Source organism: Elephantulus edwardii, unplaced genomic scaffold (genome assembly GCF_000299155.1).
Source record: "Elephantulus edwardii isolate Elephantulus edwardi_28Jun2011 unplaced genomic scaffold, EleEdw1.0 scaffold00016, whole genome shotgun sequence".
NCBI lineage: Eukaryota > Metazoa > Chordata > Mammalia > Macroscelidea > Macroscelididae > Elephantulus > Elephantulus edwardii.
Window position 1 is genome coordinate 18,057,007 of NW_006399766.1, and position 22,802 is coordinate 18,079,808.

At 42.5% G+C, this 22,802-nt stretch overlaps 1 pseudogene; it reads right to left on the bottom strand.

Annotated features, from left to right (window-relative positions):
- Positions 1–21,965: 21,965 nt before the first annotated feature.
- LOC102843188 lies at positions 21,966–22,538 on the bottom strand (annotated as a pseudogene).
- Positions 22,539–22,802: the final 264 nt, after the last annotated feature.

Genomic DNA, 22,802 nt, shown 5'->3' on the forward strand with positions numbered 1-22,802 from the left:
GGATTCGAATTACATGCCTTTGTGTTGGCAGCGCAAATCCTTACCACTAGGCTACCAGAGCTCCCTTATAGTGACAATAATGGTAATGTATCATCTTATTGCAATATATGTGGATACAGGGAACTAGTGAATTGCTATTGTGATTGTAAACACAAAATGGGTTAGAGACCAAAAGAAATTTGACTAGTTCAGCTTTGGTGGCTTAGTGGTAAGAAGCTGTGCTGCAATCCCAAAGGCACGCAGTTCAAATCCACCAGTTGCTCCATGGAGAAGGATGGACAATCAACTATGAGTCGGCCCCAACTCCATGGCACACAACCAAAATTGATACATATTCTCACAAGAATACAGCATGGTAGTAGTTGTGGAAGAAGCAAGAAGGACCTAGAAATGGCTCAGAATTACCGGGAACCATTCCTCTGGCTGTAGCGAGGTTCCTGAGATTCCTCATCAGTCACGCGAGAAGACTCCCTACAAACCCAAAGAGACGCCAGCATCACTTGGCTAGGCTCCAAGAAGAAGATAGCGGGCATGCGTAGTGAGCACCTGTCACTGTATCTACAAAGTTATACAGTTGGCCAAGGGGCAAAATATCGCTGCGCCTGGAGCAAGTGGGCTTCCGCTGCCAAGGGACCGGCCACAATGGGACCGGCTAAGCTTCCAGCTTTTAAGTCTTGTTCGCACCCCAGCACATCAGGAGCGAGAGAGCGCTCGGAGCGCCCGCCCGCGGGGTCGCTCCTGATTGGCTGGCTGAGAGGAAGAAGATAGTCCGCTGATTGTGTTTCGCAGGACGCCTCCGGAAATGCTTTCCCTTTCTTCCTGTCAGAGCTCAGGGTCTGTCCGTATTGAGAGGACCACTCCACGGGTGAGTGTCGGGCGGCCGGCGGGGTGGAGGCGGAGAGCGGGCCGGGTTGCTCAGGAAGCATCTGGACTTCTCCAGCCAGTGAGCTCCTTCCGAACCGGCCTTCCGGGGTGGCGCGGTGGCTCGAGCCGTGTCCTTAGATATTGAGTTTGCAGCGTGTGCTGGGGAAGGGGCTGCCGTGGAAGCCATGGCTGTTTGGAGGTGAGCAAGAAGCAGGGTTTCCTTTGATCTGGAGACCCCTGAAGTTCTGGTGGCGCCTTCTCAGCCTTCAGCGACATGGTGGTGGAGGGGATGTTGGCATTATCAGCAGGCAGTGACATCTTCCGCCACTACACGTACGTCTAACCTCTTTCTAGCTTCTGAGTTAACATAAGCCAGGGCTGGTGCTGAAGCACACTTGGAAGCCGCACTTGTGGCCGGTGTATGCAGCCCCCAGAGTAACTTTCCTGGCCCTCTTGCCTTAGGGTTGTTGTTGTTATGTGCCGTCGAGTCGCCTGCGACTCATAGCGACCTTATGCACAACAGCCCTAAACTCCGCTCTGTCCTGTGCCAATCGCACTGTCTCTGACACTCCCATCCCAATTATCCCAGTCACTGAATCAATCCACCTCATAGAGGGCCTTCCTCTCCTGCACTGTCCCTCCACCCTCCCAAGCATGATGTCCTTCTCCAAGGACCTGTCTCTCCTCACAACATGTCCAAAGTATGTTAGACGGAGCCTCAGAATCCTTGCCTCCAAGGAGCCACCCGGTTTGACCCTTTCAAGGACAAATCTGTTTGTTTTCCTAGCAGTCCATGGTATTCTCAATACTCTTCTCCAGCACCAGCTGTTGCTAAGCCAGTTGTTAATATTTCTTCGAGTAGGGATTTCAGAGACAGTAAATCACAAGAGAGGAGATTGCTCATCTTTCTCCCACAGAGCAACTGTTGGATTCGAACCGAGTGCCTTTAGGATTACAGCACAGATTCTTACCACTGTTGTTATGTGCCGTCGTGTCACCTACAACTCATAGCGACCCTATGTACAACAGCTCTGAACCCTTCTCTATCTTAAGCCAACCTTATTGTCTCTGACACACCTACTTCCATTGCCCTACTCACTGAGTCAATCTGTCTCATCCAGGGTCTTCTTCTCTTGTGCTGTCCCTTCACCCCACCCCCAACCATAATGTCCCTCTCCAAGGACTGGTCCCTCCTTGCAACATGCCCAAAGTATGTTAGATGGAGCTTCAGAATCCTTGCCTCCAAGGAGTAGCCTGGTTTCACCTTCCCCAGGACCAACCTGTTTGTTCTCCTAGCAGTCCATCGTATATTCAGTACTCTTTTTCCAATACCACAGCTCAAATGCATCAATTCTCCTTCTGTAGTCATTGTCCAGCTTTCAGATCCATAGCAAGTAATTGCAAAGACCATGGCCTGGATCAGGTGCACCTTAGACTCCAGACTGACGTCGTTGCTCTGAAGAGGTCCCTGACAGCATATTTTCCCAGTGCAATTTGTCTTTTGATTTCTTGGCTGTTGGTACTTGAGCTCCCTAATTAGTCATTGTTGCTGTTATTATTAAGTAAGTACCATCAAATTGGAGGCACTATATCAGAAGGGAGGAAATTGCACATCTTTCTCCCCAGGTGCTGGTAGATTTGAACTGCCAGAGAGCTAATGCCTTTACGCTAGCAGTGGTCCTTGGAAAACCCAGTTGAAAGTCAAGTCTGGCCTTGTTTTGTTAGAAAACAGCAGCAGAAGGGGTACCCTAAGGAGACCCCTTCTTCCTCTTTCTAAATCAATCAATGATGTCTTCAAGTAGGAACCAACTCATAGCTTACACTCCATTAGGTTCCTGTGCTGTAAATTGTGTGGGAGGAGATTGAGCATCTTTCTCCCACAGAGGCATTGTTGTTGTTAAATGCTGTCGAGTTGTAGGCACCTCATATCGACCCTATGAATGAAAGACCTGGACACTTGTATAACCTTTCTTTGTTTCTCCAAGTTCATAGGGTTTCCTGAGGCAAGCTATTTCAAAAGTGGCGCCACTCCTGCTTCCAAGCTTGTTTTAATTGGGGGGTTCCACCAAACACTGACCACCATGGGTGACCAGTATCTCATTTGGCACTTCAGGGTAACAGTGTTCAGCATCACCATGACCTCTGTGCAGCAAATCGACAGACCAGGGCTATACCACCTATAAGAATGTTTGTCCAAAAACAATTAAAAGCAGGCCCGAGGGGCACAAGTTAAAATCACCCCCTTTGGCTTGGTAGCATCACTTTCTGTTCACTAGGCCAACAGAGCTCTCTCTATGTTGTTGTTGTTAAATGCCGTTGAGTCATAGGCAACTCATAGCGACCTTATGAACAAAAAAAAAAAAGAATAACTTTCTTGTTAGAGGCATTAGTGGATTCAGACCCCTAGAGATGTGTGGCCTTTGAATTAATAGTGCACTGCCATGCAGCTTACACAACCCAAGCTCCTTCCTCTTTTCGAATTGTTGTTGAGTACCACTGAGTTGGAACTCACTCACAGCTGACCTTCCAGTGATTTTTCAGAGGCAGTAAATCACTTGGCATCATATTGCCTATCTTTTTCCCATGGGGCAGCTCCGTGGATTTGAACATTTGAGTTTGCAGTGAAGTTTCTTACCACTAGGCCACTAGAGCTCAATTACCTGAGAGGGAAACTGATGGCTGTAGTGGTTAAGGAGTTGCAGTAACAACTCAAAGACAACTCTTTTACTCTACTAGCTGCTTCATGGGAGAAAGATGGGCACTCTCATCTCTAGTGATTTATAGCTTCTGATTCGAGGGCTCATAGCAACAGTTACTAACAATGATTCTTACATTAGGAACTGAAGTATGTATATATCTTGTAAATGAAGGCCAGTTATAGTTTTTTCCAGTTAAAAGAATGGAAAATACAGCCATTCTGGAAGGCAGTTTGGCGCTTCCTCAAAAAGCTGAACATAGAAATTCCATATGACCCAGCTATTCTACTACTTGGAATACACCTTGAGAATATGAGAACTGAGGCACAAACTAAGATTTGTACACCAATGCTCAAAGCAGCACTATTCACCATTGCAAGAATGGAAACAGCCCAAATGTCCAACCACAAACTAATGGATTGAGAAATGATGGTACATTTACACAATGGAATACTATGCAACATGCAGGAGCAATGATTTTGTAAATTACTACCTAACTTGGAAGGGACTGGAGAGCATTATGCTGCTTAAACTAACTCAGTCTCACAAGGATAAATATTGTGTAAAACCATTATTTTAGAATGAGTATAAAGATCTAAGGGGTAGGAGAGGCTGGAAGCAGAGGGATGTGTGGGGTGGGAGAGGGGATCAATTAGGTTATACAATTTGATAAGTGAGGAGATGAGGGAAATGGAAAGAATTTGTTCTTGAAAACAATGTATTAGAATTTTAAAAATAAACTAGTATAAAAAAACTCCACAATGAATGGGAATGATTGTATGAAACTTAATGTGAATAAAGGAAGATATGAAACAATGTAAATAACAAAACACAATGTATATGACTTTTGTATGGAAACCAATTTAAAATTTTTTAAAAGTTTAAAAAAATGGAAAAATATTCAAAGTATAATGGGTTTCATGGGCCTGGTACTATTATAAGTCTTGTAAACAAGTGCCAGAGAAAAATAATGAGCGTCATTGCTTGGTTGGGTAGCAGCTGACGTTGTTGTTATGTGCCGTTGAGTCGCTTGCAACTCATAGCGACCCTATGTACAAGAGCCCTAAACCCTGCTCTATCCTGCGCCAACCTCACTGTCTCTGACACACCTACTCCCATTGCCCCAGTGACTGAATCAAACCACCTCATAGAGGGTCTTCATTTCCTGTACTGTCCTTCCACATTTCCAAGCATTATTCTCCAAGGATCAGTCCCTTCTGGCTACATGCCCAAAGTATGTGAGACAGAGCTTCAAAATTCTATCCTCCGAGGAGAAACTTGGTTTCATCATCTCCAAGACAAACCTGTTTGTTTTCTTGGCTGTCCATGGCATGTTCAAGACTCATCTCTAGCACCACAACTCAAAGGCATCAGTTTTTCTTCTGTCATCTTAGTCATTGTCCAGCTCTCTGATGCATAGCAAGTAATGACAAAGACCACAGTCTGGATCAGGCACACCTTAGTCCCTAGACTGACATCTTTGCTTCTCAGTACTCTGGAGAAGTCCCTGACAGAAGATGGGGGGGGGGGCGATCAAGCAATTCCTTTGGAGTATAGGGTACCGCTACCTGGGACATTATTTGTATTTCATCCTTTGAGAATTGCTGGTATTTAAATCTAATTACAGGTCTAAAGAAGACTGGTAAGGATGGTTCCTGGAACAGTCACTATGGTGCTTCAGGTGTCACACCAGGGGGTAGCTCAGAAAAAGGCTCCTTAAGTACTGCGGGGTTCGAGTCATCAGATGGAGGTAGGAGGGCTGGTTCTGTTGGCAGAAGTGATTTAGCGGAATTTTGGTGCTAATTATTCCCAGTTGCCTGCTTATCTGCCTATATTTCTCCATTCCACACTTCAAGATCCCATTTCTTTTTAATTGGGATTTTAAAAAAATTTCACAGAAAAGTCGGATTTTCATTCATTCATTGTTGCACATTTTCCTCCCTACCACCCCTAGTTCACTTAAAAAAAAAGTCATTCATTGTTGCAGTTTCCTCCTTCCCCTCTCACTTCCCCAGTTCACTTTGCAATGTACCTCCTATTCTGGACTGTTTTCATACAAATAATGCCTAATCATAAATTCCTTTTAAACATTTATTCTTTCACCTGTTCCGATGCGGTGTTCTAATTCTCACTTTAACTTCAGACAGCATTTAAGGTTGAGATTCCAGTTGGCATTGTAATTTGGACGCTCACCCAGCAAGTTTCTAGGTTTCTTTTGCAGTACTACCCACTCCGTTAGTACAGGAAATAAGGCTTTCTGTCAAGGCACAACCTTTCAGGTCTTTACACAGTGTAACTTGGAAGCCCTGTATTCACCTTTTATCTTTCACTACTTCAATGTAAGTAGGATCAAACAACTAGCTTCCCTGTATCATCCTGATAAAATTATAGAAAAGCATCAGATACTCCAGAACCTCACCTCTTACCAATATTTGAGCTGTTGGTGATATTTTGAATATTACTGTTGCCATCTCCAAGGACTCTTTATAGCCTACCCAAAGTGTGTGAGGTGAAGTTTCACCATCCTTGCCTATTAGGAGTAAGTACCCTGGTGGCACTTTCTCCAAGACAGACGTACTCTTTTGGTAGTCTGTGGGATATTCAATATTCTTCTCCAACACTAGTCCTTGGAAAATGACATCATACTTGGAATGGTAGACGGTCAACGAAAGAGAGGAAGACTCTCATCAAAATGGATTGACACAGTGTCTGTAACGATGGGCTCAAACATATCAGAGATGGTGAGAACTGTGCAAGACAGTGCAAGGGTCACATCTGTTGATCATAGTGTTGCCATGATTTGTAGTCACTTCGACAGCAACTAACAAAAACACTGTCATCTCCATTAATAATTGGAGGTTTTTGAATATTGCTCTTGCTACCTCTGTTAATAATTTGATCATGAAATGGATGAGGTAGGAGCCTAAGAAAATTGGGCGTTGTCAACAGTTAAGTGGAACACATAAAGGTTGACATCCTAGGCATTACTAAGCTGAGATGGACTGATGTTGGCTAATTTGAATAAGACAATCATATCATCTTTATGCCTGGAATTACATACTGAGTAAAAATGGTAGTGTATTCATAGTCTAAAAGAACATTTCAGATTCTACCTTGAGGTATGTGGGAGAAAGATGGGCAGTCAACTCTTGTGCAGTTAATTTACTGCCTCTGAAAATCTGCTGAAGGGTCGGCTATGAGTCAGACCCAACTCTGTGGCACACAGTAACAGCAACAATCCTGAAGTATAATACTGTGAGTGATAGGATACTGTCCATGTGCATTCATGTCTTGTTAATACAACTTTTATTTCTGATGAGAAGTTAGCATATTGTCTTATTGATATTCCTTTGTATGTGATATTTTACTTTTCACAAACTAATGTCAGAATTCTTTGGAGAGTTTGATAGTGTTACATCATAATGTCTTTTTCTTTAAGTCTATCTTATGTGAGGTCCATTGACCTTCTTAGGTGGAAATCTTATCTTTGATGGTATTTGGGAAATATTATGCCATTATTTCTTTAAAAAGTTTCTTTGTTCTCCTCGCCCCCCCACCCCCGACTCTAGAATAAAAAAATTTATTAGTTTGTTTATATTTGTTATTTAGTTCCTAAATTTCTACTTGTTTTTTTGGATAAAGATTTTATTTGTTTCTTAAGTTTATTTTGTCTTTGCATTGTTTTCCTGAATACTTTAACATTTTTTTTCTTAGGCTCTTTGAGGAGCTCTAATACAAATTTTTTCAAGTCATTGTCAGATGTTGTTGTTGTTATGTGCCATTGAGACACCAGCAACTCATCAGTGACCCTGTGTACAACAACCCTAGACCCTACTCTATCCTGTGCCAATGTCACTGTCTCCAACACACATAACCCACCCAATTACCCCAGTCAGTCCATCTCATAGAGGGTCTTCCTCTGTTGCATTGTCCCTCCACCCTCCCAAGCATGACGTCCTTCTCCGAGGACTGGTCCCTCCTTGCAGTGTGTTCAAAGTATGTCACACGAAGCTTCAGAATCCTTGTTGCCAAGGAGCAGCCTGGTTTAACCCTCTCTAGGTTGAACCTGTTCGTTTTCTTAGCAGTCCATGGTACATTCAATACTCTTCTCCAGCACCACAGCTCAAAGGCATCAAATTCTCCTTCCATCCTCCCTAGTCATTGTCCAACTCTCTGATGCATAACAAGTGATTACAAAGACCATGGCCTGTATCAGATGCACCGTAGTCTCCAGAGAGGCACCATTGCTCTTCAGTACTTTAGAGAGGTCCCTAACAGCAGACTTTCCCATCGCAATACATCTCTTAATTTCCTGGCTCTTGGTGCCAAGAGTGTTGACGGTGGAGCCAAGCAAACTGAAGCTGTGAACAGTCTCAATCTCTTCATCATCCATCCTGATGCTGCAAGTTGGCCCAGTGGTGAGAATCTTTGTCTTCTTTATATTGAGCCTCAATCCATATTGAAGGCTGCAGACCCTGATCTTCTGTAGCAAGTGCTTTAGGTCCTCCTCAGTTTCAGCAAGCAGGATTGTGTCATTTGCATAATGCAGATTATTGATAGATCTTCCTCCATCCCTGATGCCACACTTCTCTTCATACAGCCCAGCCTCCCGGATAATCCATTCTGCATATAGGCTGAAAAGATACTGAGATAGGACACATCTTTGGTGTACGCCCTTCCCAATTTTGAACCATGCAGTTTTTTCTTGCTCTGTTCTGACGACTGTGTCTTGGTCCAAGTATAGTTTTGCATTAGCACAATCAAGTGTTCTGTGATTCCCATTCTCCTCAGAGTCAGCCACAGTTTGTTATGATCCACACAGTCAAAAGCCTTTGCATAATCAATGAAACATAGACATTCTTCTGCTATTCCCTGCTTTCAGCCAAGATCCATCTAACATTAGCTACAATATCCCTAGTACCACAACCTCTTCTAAACCCAGCCTGCACTTCTGGCAGTTCCCTGCTGATGTGCTGCTGTTCCAGTTGCTTTTGGATAATCTTCAGCAGAATCTTGCTTGCATATGAGATCAATGATATTGTTTGATTATTTCCACACTCTGTTGGGTCACCTTTCTTTGGAATGGGAACAAATACAGATCTCTTCCAGTCAGTTGGCCAAATGGTTGTCCTCCAGATTTCTTGACACAACTTGGTGAGCACATCCAGGGCAGTATCTGTTAGCTGAAATATGTCAATTGGTATACCATCTATTCCTGGGGCCTTATTTTTTGCTATTTCCTTCAAAGCAGTCTGAACTTCTTCCTTCATCACCATACGCTCTTGCTTATAGGTTGTTTCATGAAATTCTTCTGTGTCTGCCAATTCCTTTCAGTACGGTGACTCTATATACTCTTTCCATCTTCTTTAAATACTTCCTGGATCATTTACTATTCTGCCTAAAGAAACCTTAAGTATAGCAACTCGAGGTTTGAATTTGTTCTTCAGTTCCTTGAGCTTAAGAAATGCTGAGTTTGGTCTTTATTGTGTTCATTTGTTTGACCTATTTTTACCCCACCTCTTCAAATGGGATTAACATTGTATTTAGGTGGGTTTTTTTATGGACTTTGTATTTATCACTATTTTGTATGTTTTTGTTTGCTAGAAACTTTTCTTTCGATGTGAATTATTTAAAGTGTTGTTTTTTGTAATATCGGTCAGTGTGTGGTTGACTGAACATGGTTCCTTTCACTTTGGTTATGGTGGGCTGTTCACACACAGGGCTCTCTGTTACATAGGCATCTTTTCCTTTGGATTATTGTGTGAAGGTGCAAGAGCAAATCCCTTCTGCATTGTGAGACACCTCATGTCAGGTGGTCAGGGTCTCTCCACAGATCTTGAGGGACAGTATTTACCTTCCACACTGACTGACCCAACCAGTTAGTGTGACCACTTATTCTTCCTGGATTTGTCTATCTCTGCCTCCATCTGTGTTTTCATAGAATTGCCTTCCTGAGCTCTTGACCTAGGACTATAGCTGATTGCTATCCCAAAATAGCCACGCTACACTGGCTAGTAGTCTGTCTCCTTCCAATCAATACTTAGTTCAGTTCTTCAGCCTTCCAATTGATGTTCAGGGAAGTTTCTCAATTCTTTGTTGGAGTGGAACATTCTGGTGTTTACTGACTGAAGACTTTTTACTTGGACCTCGTGTGTTCTTTGCCTTGACATGTACTTTTTCCTTACCCTCAGTGTCTTCAGGTAGAAAATCCTCTCATTGATTGTGAGAGGCCTCAGCTACTGAAGGTGGCATTGCGGAGTTGCCAGACTGTTCCTCAATCAAAATGATGACCAGAGGTCTCAAGGTAGCTGCGTGCCAGAAGCCCCAGATGAGGCCTGTGCTGAAGGAGGGATCTATGCAAGAGCGTGCCAGTCAGAGGGAGAAGTCCACCCTGCTAAGGAACAGACTTGATCCTGAGAGCTCTCGCCAGCGTTTCCGGAACTTCCACTATCCCGAAACAGCAGAGCCTCTCTATGCTGCCAATCTGCTACAGGAATTTTGCCGGCAGTGGTTGAGGCCAGAGCGCAACTCAAAAGAGCAGATCTTAGAACTGCTGGTGTTAGAACAGTTCCTGACCATTTTGCCCAGTGCAATCCAGACCCAGATGCAAAAACATCATCCACGGAGCATCAAGGAGGCCGTGGCCCTAGTCAGAAGCTTTCAGGGAGAAGTTGATCAATCAAGGAATGAGGTGAGAAGAAAGATTCCTGTCATAAACAATGAGATAGAGCATAAAGCTGGGTCATTCAGGCAGCTCATGGTATTTTCAGTCACTCTTCTGTTGTTCCCTTAGCACAGCTGAGGCCAGACTTGAAGCTGTAGGTCACCAGCCGTTGTCTTCTACAGGTTTTGAATGTCTTTCTGCTGACCCACACTGCTCAGCAGGTGTTCCGAGGCGTGTTCGTCTCAGATGCACTCCTCCATACAGCCAGGCTCAGCACAGTGTAGATAGGGTTCTTCCCACACTTTTCTCGGAGACAGTGGTTGTCCTGCTTCTGTAATAGCAAGCACTGACCTAAAGCCCCTTCTCTTCTTTAGAGTTTGTTGACCTTTGAAGATGTGACCCTGACTTTTTCTCAAGAAGAATGGGAGTTACTGGATCTCCATCAGAAGGTCCTCTACAACGATGTGATGCAGGAGAACTATGAAAATGCCATCTCGCTGGGTAAAGATTAGTTTTTCCCTTGTTAGCAGTTGAGTAATCTGTTATTGCCTCACTTGATGCAGACTGCATCTCACTTTACTGTGATTTGTAAGTTCACATGGGAGAATCCTAGTGTTTCAGTAGCTGGTCTAAACTTTACTGTGAAGAGGAAGAGAAAGCTGTATCCAGATCACCCGAAGAGCTTTTCCCAAATACACAACCTTCACTTCCTTATTCTAACTAGAATTCTTGACCCAACTCATTTACAAACTTGCGTTTCCCATGTGTCTCCCATTTCAGTAAAGATCACCACCCTTCAACTGACTGCTCAGAGCAGTTACCCTCCTAGTTCCCTTTTCCCCTCCTCATATTTTGGTCATACATACCCCACAATCAGTCTCTAAGCAGGTTCTTTGAGCTCCTGAATCTATATCTCATCCTGTTTTCCTGCTATTCTTTTGTTTGTTTTTCTTCTTTTTTTTTATTAATTTTAATGAAAATTTACAGAAACTTTGGATTTCCATTCATTCAGTGTTGCACTTTTCACCCTGCTCACCCCTTCCCCCCCCCAGTACACTCCCCTCTTGGAAAAGTAAAAGAAAAATTCTTTCATTGTTTTACAATCCCCCCCCCCCCAGATCCACTCCACTTTGCAGCCTTCACTCTGGACGCCTGTTGTAACTTACCCTGCTATTTTAAGCTGCTGTCATCTCCAACCCCCAATCTTAACGCTACCTTTTCTTCTAGAGTTCTTCTGTCTTCACTCTTGACCTTCCACTCTGTTTTCCACATAGCAGCCAGATTCTTCTTTTACGAATATAATCAGATCTTATGATCATGAGAAAACTTAGGATGTTTTCTCTTCACATGTATAATTAAATCCAGTTTTTTTTTACCAAGCCTCCCAAGACCTGTTCCCTTGATCTTGATCTGTTGCCTACCTCCTCCTCTACCCTCTTTCCCCCACCATTCTCTCTCATGCTCAGTCAGGTTGAGCTATCTTGCTGTCTCTTAAATTCACCCCTTTTTTTTCTTCCTCCCCGCATCATCTGCCTGACATCTTTTCTAGCACATCTTTGCATGGCTCAACTTTCTCACTTCCTCTGGTCTTTGTTCAGCAGTCTCTCAACGAGGCCATCCATGGCCATCTTTTCTAAAATAGCCTCATCTCTATTCCACTTACTGCTCTGCTACCCTGCTTTCATTTCCTTCCAAAGATAGATAGATAGATAGATAGATAGATAGATAGATAGATAGATAGATACCTTGACATTGTTTCATTCATTCTTTCCTTTTTTTAAAATTTTTGTTGTGATTTTAACACAAGTTTACAGAAGAGTTTTCATTAATTCATTATTGCACATTTTCTCCTCTCTCCAAGCGCTCAATGCACCCCTTGTTCCAGATTGTTTTCATACAAATAATGCCTACTCATATATTTTTCAGCTCTTCTCCTCATCTATTCCAATATAGTGTTCATTATTTATCTCCTCTTTTCCTAGTTCTTCCCCAATTCCCATGTCAGTCCTGTTTTATAACAATGATGTTATGCAGTAACCTTTGGTGACTGGGCTCCCCCATGTTGCATAATGTTTTATGAGGCCCTTGTTTTTCAGTGCTGTGTAGTATTCCTTTGTGTGAATATACCACAGCTTCTCTACCTATTCATTTATTGATGGGCACTTTGGTTGCTTCCAGCTCTTTGCTATTGGGAACAAAGCAGCAATAAACATGAGTATGTATACATCTGTTTGGATGGCAGCTCTGGTTTCTTTAGGATATATTCCCAGTAGTGTAATTAGTGGATCAAATGGTATTTCTATTTCCAAATTTTTGAGAAAGCCTCAGACCGTCTTCCTAATGATTTTACCATTTTACATTCCCACCAACAGTGAATAAGAGTTCTAATCTCTCCACAGCCTTCTCAGCATTTGTTGTTTGCTGCCCTGTTGAACTCTGCTATTGTTGCTGGGGTGAGATACTTTCTCATACCTGTTTCCTTCATTTTCTTGTGTCTGGTTTTATAAACTATAAATGTACAGAAATTATGTTCGTTATAGAACAGAGTTCAGGTCTTTCGTGCAAAGGTCAATATGAGTCGTATTCAACTTGATGACACTTAACCACTGCTAAATGAGACTAGTTAGTGCTGTTATATCTGGAGGAACACTCTTCCTCTTTGTCAATGTGCTGTATGAAGTAACCTGGGTTTGCTGTGATGTTGAACCTTGTGCCATTGGGGTATCAAATACAATCATGGTTTCCCAATGTGGACAGTGGTGGTGCTCCCAATTGTAAAACAGATTTGGAAGCAGTTGTGGCATCCAATGTGGACAGTGTTTGGTGGAGCTTCCACTTGTAAATCAGGTTTGGAAGTAGGAGTGGCATCTACTTCCTAAACCACATGCTTCTGGAAACTCTATGAACTTGGAGAAACAATGATAGTTATGGAAAGGCATTAGGTCTTTTGTTCATAGAGTCACCGTGAGTCTTGCTCTACTTGACAGCAATCAACAATAACAACACGTTCTGCCAGTAGAATGAAGCTTCATGAGGATAGACTCCTTGGTCTTATTCACTGTTTTATCCCCACCACACCAATAGCAGTACCTACCACAATAGACGATCAATGCATGTTTATTGAATGTTTAAGAAATGAATACATTTGGGGGTTTTTTTTAAATGTATGTGGTAAGATATACAAAGTAATCTGCTTTTTAAATAACTTTCAGTTGTGCAATCCAGTGATATTAATCAATTTCTTTGTAAGATTTCTTTCGTCACTTAAACCATTCACTCTACTCAGTAAGCAATAACTCCTTATTCCCTCATCCCCTTACTCCATGGTGGGAAAATCTACTTTCCATCTCCCTGCATTTGTCCAAGTTATTTTGTGTATTTGAGAGGAGATATATTTTTTTTCAAACTGAAATTCTGTGGTTTTGATTTATTCTCTTTACTTGGACATGAACCAGTGAGCTACAGAAATATAGTTAATATCTCCAAAATAGAACTTAACAGTAACTATTACCGAGACACATTGTGCATCTGTTACCCAAGCCACCACCCTCCAGCTAGCTCAGTACACTGGCTTCATCCAGGACATGGATGAGTCCACCTCAAGAGTTGAGCAAACCAGCATATATTTTCTATAACCTCTGTTGTTTGTTTCCTCTATGGTCAAACAGAGGGTGTCAAAAGATGGGAAATACACACTGGATTCCCATTCTCCATATCCTTTTCATCTCTCCACTTTAGGTTTGTTTCTGAAATCTCTCCTTGCATATTCATGCACATCTGAAAAAGAGAGTTTTAGTCAATATTGGATCAAATATTTTGCCCAATCAACTATTTGGAGTAAGAAAAATGTATTAATTCACTCTTCCTGAATTAGTATTAATTCACTCTTGCTGAATTAGTCAATGAGCTCAGCATTGTCTTGTGAGAGTATTGTTTTTGCATACTTACCTTAAGTGATCTGTTTTGAGCAGAGAAAACCCATGGTTCCAAGGTTCCCTTGAGTGTAAGGGTGATCTTGGGGAGGATCTTGTGGGTAAGTGTGCACAATGGGGTGGTCCTTTATTTTAATTGAGTTAATTTTATATTATCCCAATCAGTCCACATGCATAACACACATATGATTCATAGGAAACCATATTTCCTTTAATGGTCACTGTTGAGTACCATTGAGTTGGAACTAACCCATAGCTGACCCTCCAGCAGGAGATTGCCCATCCTTTTCCCACAGAGCAGTGGATGGAATCAAACAGTGTGCCTTTGGGATTACAGCACAAATTCTTACCACTAGGCCACCAGAGCGCCATTAATGATAGTATTTTATGATATGATAGTGTCAGTATATTTATCTCACCCACAGATCTTACATAGATTTCCCTAGCTTTGTCCTCATTTTTGTGAGTATATTTAGTTCTCTGCAGTTCCATCAGTATTTAGGTATGTGTATTCACCACTATGATCAAAATACTGAACAGGTTCACTGAAGGACTCCATCTATGACTCTTTTTAAACAACATGCACTTCCTTCTCATACCCCGTCTCCATCACTAATGGATGCCAACCATTAATCTTTTGTACCCTTGTAAAATCTTGTCATTTCAAAAATAGTCTGCAAATATAAATTGAAGTATTAAGTGTGTTGCACCTGGCATTGGCTTTTTCATTCACCTTAATTTCCCTGAAGCTTAATCAGATGATCTTGTATATCCATATTCTGTTGCTTTTTATTGCTGAGTAGTATTCCACTGTACATAGGGTTTTTGAAGGCTTGTTATATTTCAGAAGTGGACCAATCCTTGTATAACTACATGGCCAACTGACTGGAAGAGATCCATAATTATTCCCATGCCAAAAAAAGGTGACCCGACAAAGTACGGAAAGTATCAAGCAACATCACTCATATCACATGCAAGCAAAATTCTGCTGAAGATTATCCAAAACTGTCTGGAACAGTACATTAACAAGAGAATTACCAGAAATACAAGCTGGGTTTAGAAGAAGTCGTGGCACTAGAGACATTATCACCAATGTCAGATGGATCTAGGCAGAAAGCAAAGAGTGCCAGAAGAATGTCTATCTGTGTTTTGCTGATTATGCAAAGACATTTATCTGTGTGGATCACAACAAATTGTGGTTAACCTTGAGGAGAATGGAAATCCCAGAACACTTGATTGTGCTTATGTGAAACCTATACTTGGACCAGGAAGCAGTCCTCGGAACAGAGCAGGGAAACACTGCATGGTTCAGAATTAGTCAAGGAATGTGTCAAGGGTGCATCCTGTCTCCATACTTTTTTTTTGTTAGAACAAATCACCAAAATAAAATTCCAACTTATTGTTGGACAACATTGTTTCACACATACATCAAACAGGCCAAAAAAAAGCAAACAAGCAAAAACACCCAAAAAAAAAACCCCAGCAAACACCAAACCCACAAACAAAAAACAACCCAGCAACTTCATAGACACAAAAAAAAAACGGAAAAGAAACTTTTTATCTTTGGCTTTTTTAACTACCTCACATACAAACCAATTACTTATAGTACAGCTATGTACACACACAAAAAGTTACTGGAATGCTCGGATTGATAAGATTGTAAATTTTTTTTCATCATTTTTGCCTTTTTTACAAGGTTTTTTTTTCTCCTTTGAGATTATAATGGATATGGTCACACCACAAATAAAGTCAGAATTAGGACAGAGAATGCTCTGAACGCTGGTTTGGGTATCCTGAAATCAAGAAAAAATGGTTGACTCCTAACAATATGTACAAAAATATAAACAGTAAATAAACACAAACCAATTTTTCATTTTAAAGTACTTTTAGGAAAAAAAGCAGGGCCTTGGAAGTTTTGGTTCTTTTTTCCTCCCCTTGTTGCTCCACAGTCAACGCTCTTGGCACCAGCAGTCAATCAAAAGACGAATTGCATTGGGGAAACCTGGTGTCAGGGACCTCTCCAAAGTGCTTACGAGCAATGATGCCAGTCTACAGACTAAGGTGCGCATGATCCAGGCCATGGATTTTGTAATTACTTGTTATGTATCAGAGAGCTGGACAATGGCTAAGGATGACAGAAGAAGAATTGATGCCTTTGAGTTGTGGTGCTGGAGAAGACTCTTAACATACCATGGACTGGCAAGAAAGCAAATAGGTCTGTCTTGGAGAGGGTGAAACCAAGTTTCTCCTTGGAGGCTAGGATTTTGAAGCTCCATCTCACATACTTTGGACATGTGGCCAGGAGGGACTGGTCCTTGGAGAAGGACATCATGCTCGAAAGGGTGAAGGGACAGTGCAGGAGAAAGACCCCAGAAGAGATGTATTGATACAGTAACTGGACCAAAGGGGGTTGGTGTGTTGTAATTAGTGAGACTGGCTCAAGACAGGGCATGGTTCAGAGCTTTTGTACACAGGGTCGCTGTGGGTTGCAGATGATTCAATGACACATAACAACAACAGTATTCCATAATACTGGATAAAACAGGAGAGCTTGAGGTCAACAATGACAATGACCACTTATTGAAACTTCTGGAAAAGCAAATGTCCTGATAGTAAATGCAAACTAGGAACAGGGGAAAAGCGATTGAATTCTCTTTTCCCATCTGGATGGGTGCTGCTTCTTTTCCTTGCAGGTGAGAGTGCTACGGTGAGAAGTGTTAGACCTGGAAACTACACACAGCCAGAACCTCTGTGTACTCTGAGGTGTGTGGAGCCAGTATTCAGAATTTGTAGGTGATCAGATAAGCACACTGGCTTACTGTGGGTTACTTTTTTTGTGATGTGGGTAAAAGGTTGCAGAGCAAATTGGTTTTCTGTTCAATCGTTCATATACATTTTCATTTGTGATACTGATTAGAATCCTTACAATGTAATAATTCTTTTTGTGTGTATGTGAGAAAAATTTATATTTAGAATTAGCTAGCTGGACTCAGTTTAGATGATCCCAATTTTTTTGGTAACATCCAAAGTGTCATTGTCAGGAGCAAGTCGAACATAGGCCGCCTTCTCTCCATCAGGCCTAATCAAGGTGTTGACCTTGGCCACATCAATGTCATAGAGCTTCTTTACAGCTTGTTTGGTTTGGTGCTTGTTGACCTTGACATCCACAATGAACACAAGTGTGTTGTTATCTTCTATCTTCTTCATGGCTGACTCAGTGGTCAGGGGAAACTTGATAGCAAAGTGGTCAAGCTTGTTTCTCTTGGGGGCGCTCTTCCGGGGGTATTTGGGCTGCCTTGGGAGTCTCAGCATCTTAGGCCACTGGAAGGTGGGTGACGTGCGGATCTTCTTTTTTTTTGGCTGTGGACGCCCTTCAGGACTGCCTTCTTGGCCTTTAATGCCTTTGCTTTGGCTTCAGTTTTGGGAGGGGCAGGGGCTTCCTTCTTCCCTTTCGGCACCATCTTCGTAGGAAAGAATAATTCTTTTTTTAATTTCCTCCTTTATCTTTTCATCCTTTTTCACTGTGACTTCCTGCCTTCTGAGCTTTACACTTGGGCACATCCTGCCTTTTTTATCTAGTTTGGTTAATTGTTCTGAGGCCTCCTCTTTGGTGGGCTTTGTAGGGCTGTCTGTTGGTTGACTGAAAGATGAGCTGCAAGGGTAAGTTCTGTTCCAGATTTGAAGGGTGAAGAGCCATAGTCTTGGAAGTTTTGACTTACTCTATGGTGTTTTTCCCCCATTGTTTTTAGCATCTCTAATTATGTTTGTCATCCGACTCAAAATGCCCCATGCCAGTCCATCTCATCTCACCGATGCCTAGTATGTCAATATTTATGCGTTCCATTTCTTCCTTAACAATATCTAATTTTCCTACATTCATGGTTCTCACATTCCATGTCCCAATCACCAGTGTCTGCTTACAACTGTTCCTCTTCCTTTGTATTTCCATGCTTGAAAACTCAACCTCCTTTGCCATCTCTGTTATCTAAATGTTGTACATAGGGTTTTCAGAGGCCTGCTATTTCAGAAGTGGATGGCCAATCCTTCTTCCTAGTCTGTCTTAAATGAGGAGAAATGTGGGGTCAGGATTGGTGGACGATTTATCAACAGTCTGCGTTATGCGGATGACACAACCCTGCTTGCTGAAACTGAGGAGGACCTGAAGCACCTGCTGCAGAGTGTCAAGGACTGCAGCTTGCTGCAATATGGATTGAGGCTCAATGTCAAGAAGACAAAGATTCTCACCACTGGACCAATCGGCAGCATCAGGATGGATGGTGAAGAGATTGAGATTGTACACAGCTTTAGTTTGCTTGGCTCCATAGTCAACAGTCTTGGCACCAGCAGCCAGGAAATTAAAAGGTGCATTGCCATGGGAAAGTCTGCTGTTAGGGACCTCTCCAAAGTGCTGAAGAGCAGTGGTGTCTCTCTGGAGACTAAGGTGCGTCTGATACAGGCCATGGTCTTCGCAATCACCTGTTATGCATTGGGGAAACCTGGTGTCAGGGACCTCTCCAAAGTGCTGAAGAGCAGTGGTGTCTCTCTGGAGACTAAGGTGCGTCTGATACAGGCCATGGTCTTCGCAATCACCTGTTATGCATCAGAGTTGGACAATGACCAAGGAGGATAGAAGGAGAACTGATGCCTTTGAGCTGTGGTGCTGGAGAAGAGTATTGAGAATACCATGGACTGCTAGGAAAACAAACAGGTTTGTCCTGGAAAGGGTTAAACCGGGTGGCTCCTTGGAGGGAAGGATTCTGAGGCTCCGTCTAACTTACTTCGGACATGTAGTGAGGAGAGACCGGTCCTTGGAGAGGGACATCATGCTTGGGAGGGTGGAGGGACGGCGCAGGAGAGGAAGGCCCTCTATGAGGTGGATTGATTCAGTGACAGGGATAATTGGGATGGGAGTGTCAGAGACAGTGCGATTGGCACAGGACAGAGCGGAGTTTAGGGCTGTTGTACATAGGGTCGCTATGAGTCGCAGGTGACTCGACGGCACATAACAACAACAACAATTATGTTTAGAATCATCAGCTCCAGTTAGCAGGGTAATATCTAGTTCTTCTTGTCTCAGAGTTGTAAAGGCTGGGGTTCACATGCTCCACTAGTCTTTTGTACTAATTATTTCCATGTGTCTTTGGTTTTCTTTGCTCTGCTTTGCTTTGCATGGGGAGAGAACATTGTTTGCACTTTGTTGATTGATAGGTGCCACTGGGTCAACTCTGATGATTTTGCCCTATCCTGTGCCATCCTCCCCATCTTTGATATGCATGAGCCCATTTGCTACTGTCACTATGTCAGTCCATCTCATTGAGGATCTTCCTTTCTCTCTCTCTTTCCCAGTGTGGTGTCTTCTTCCAAGGATTGTCCTCTTCTGACAACATACCCAAAATAGGTGAGATGAAGTTTCACCATCCTTGCCTCTAAAGAGCACACACCATGGTTACACTTTGTCCAAGACATAACTTTCACAGCAAGTGCTTCAAGTCCTCTTCACGTCAGCCAGCAAGGTTGTGTCATCTGCATAATTCAGTTGCTGATGAGTCTTCCTCCAATCTTGATACCCCGCTCTTCTTCATATAGTCTAGCTTGTCTAATTTCTTGCTCAGCATAAAGATTGAATAATGATGAAAAGATACAACCCTGACACTCAGTTTTCTTTTTTCCTGTTTTTTTAAGTTGTTATTATTAGACTAGTTTATTTACAAAATTTGAATACATTGTTTTCCAGAGCAGATTCTTCAGTTTCGCTCACACCCACCCACTCATCAAATTGTACAACTCCATGGTTAATCCCCTCCTCCCCCTGCACATCCCTCTACTTCCACCCTCCCCCCACCTCGATCCTTATACTCATTCTACAATAATGGTTTTATATAATATTTATCGTTGTGGGACTGAGTTAGTTCACTCAGCATAATGCTCTCCTGTCCATCCCAAGTTAGGTAATAATTTACAAAGTTATTGTTTTCTTGATTTTAAAATTTTTAGTGTTCCTTTGTTCAACAGCTGCTTGGTCTACGTATGAGTTTGTCATGAGCACACTTAAGTGTTCTGAGATTCCCATTCTTAATGTTATTCAGAATTTGTTATTATCCACAGAATTAAAAACCTTTGCATAATCTATAAAACCGAAGTAAACAACTTTATGGTATTTTACTACAATAATTGGGCCATACCTCCCTGTTAAGAGCTTAACATTCAAGTTGTGTCACTATGGTTAAGAGGGAAGGCGTCCTTTTTTAAAAAAATTTAAACTGTGATGTGAGTTTAAGTTTACAAAACAAATTGAATTTTCATTCAATAAATAATACATATTTTGTTTTATACCACTAATTACAATACTCACATTTTAATCCCACTTTCCTACTTTTCTCATTTCTTCTCAGTAATTCTCATTTGTGTTAATCCTTCTATCCTACCCCTTCTTGCTTTATCCTTGGGAAAATGCTGGTCTTTTGACTGTAAATGTTTGGTTTTTCTAAGGAATCAGTGCCTCCCTGATAATATTGGTCACTTCATAGGTCCATTCTTTGGCTGAAAGTTGAGTCACAGAGGTAAAAGTTTTGTTCCAGGTTCAAAGGTAGGTAAGATTCTACTGGTTTCTATTTGGCAAGTAAACCTGTCTCTTTTATGTTATGAGTTTTGTTTCACATTTTTTCATACTCTGCCCAGGATTTTCTGTGATCACTCTCTGCATGGTCAGCAGTGATAGCCAGGCACCATCTAGTTCTTCAACTCTCAGGGTCACGGGAGTTGAGGTTCACATCTTTTGGACTCATTGTTTCAATACATCTTTGCTCTTCTCTCTCGTCTTCAAAGAGGGTCTGGGCTACTGTCACCCATCTTACCCGGAAGTCTCCCCTATTTGTTTTTCTTGATGGTAGTGAGAGTCTCCCTCTCCCTGATTTTTGAAGGATAGTTTTGTTGGAGATAGATGTATAGAAGTCTTGGTTGATAGATCTTTTTACTTTTGGCACTTAAAAAATGTCACTCAACCATCTTCTGACTCCTGTGATTTCTGATGAGAAAATGTTCAGTAGTACAGTTTGCTTTCTTACTAGCACTCCTCAATACTAGTCTTGCATTACTTCTTGGACTGCAGTCATTTTGTCAATCCATGTGGTTGAAGGTTTTGCCGACCCTCCACCTTTCCAAGCATGATATCCCTCTCCAAGGAATAGCCTATTAAATTGTGTGCTTGACTAAATAGCTGTGTTTGACTGAGAGGATCAGGGAGAAAATGATCTGTACCATCATAGGCCAGAAATCATTTGTTTCTCTATTTTATAAGTGAATATTTTTTTCAGTCCACTCAATGTTTTTATTTTTACTCAACTCTAAGGAAACAGCAAAATAAACACAACATTTAGCAACTCCAGTTCAGCTTCAGTTATATCAAGGAAGAACAATCAGTTTAACAGGTACAGATTGTAGGCCTCACAGCCAACACTGCTGCCCATCCAGGCCACCACTGCGGCTTCTTTTAAGGACCCAGTAATGCTCTATTTCTTCAAACCTGGTACATTCACTTGCATATTTTTTCTCCCCTTTTAAACTCTGGATTGCTTATTTTTATAACAACAATCTGATGGGCCCATAAAGGTACCAAAACATTCCCCCACAAATATTTGATATCAAATCTGATCAGAATACAAACTAGCATGTGTGACCTTCCAAAAAGTATAAAGGGCAGGCACCAGGAAGTGTGTGAGAGCGGGAGTTGGGAGGAGGAGACATCTATATGCTTCACTGAGCTGGAGGGTGGGACCTGGTGGCTCTGGAGCTCCCTGGTGTCTCAGTGGTCTACTTCCCCGACAGCTGCTCATAGAGCTTGGGCTCGTAGTCATCCCATTCCGCCTGGTAGCACGTGCAGGCAACCGCCCAGCCGAGCTCGAGCTCGTACTTTTTGTGGACAGAGGCCACCTTGAACTTGCCCCGGTGGTCTCCGGAGTGGTTGCTCAGAATGGGCTCGTCACACTTCAGGGGCCTGTCCTGCTCATAAATGGGCCACTCGTAGTGGTGGAGACCTGTGCCCTGGGGAGGCCCAGAGCCCACGTAATCGGAGAGGACTCTGCCACTGCTGATGTTGTTGCCTTTCATGTTGACGACCAGAAAATGATGCCATTCCCTGAACTTGGAGTCCTTCCTGCTGGGAGCATCTGGGTCTGTCAGGACCAAGGGGTAGAGTTTACCTGAATCGAGGCCATCCCATGTGATCCTGGTGGGGAGGTTATCACCTTGGTGGGTGTCAGCACTTTGCCCAGCTCATTGATCTCCGTCCACCCCACTGTATTTGATTTGCAGCGGGTGCTGTGGCTGCTCGCCCACCTCCTGCAGACTCAAGGGCCCAGGCCACTTGCTGAGGTCCACCGGCATGGAGCGGGTCAAGTTGCGGGAACAGTAGAGAGTGGCAGCAGAGAACAACAGCACACACTCTGTGCCAACAAGTGAATTTTATTTCCATGTTTATGATTTTCTTACTGTGGGAAAGTGATTAATTCTTCGATTTATTCCAACAGGGTTAAAGCTCAAAAATGACACTGGAAATGATCAACCTGTATCTCCTCAGTTAGAATTACAAGCACCAAAAGGCAAAGTATTACAAAAGGTCAAAGTAAAAGTTCTCAAGAAAACAGCTGG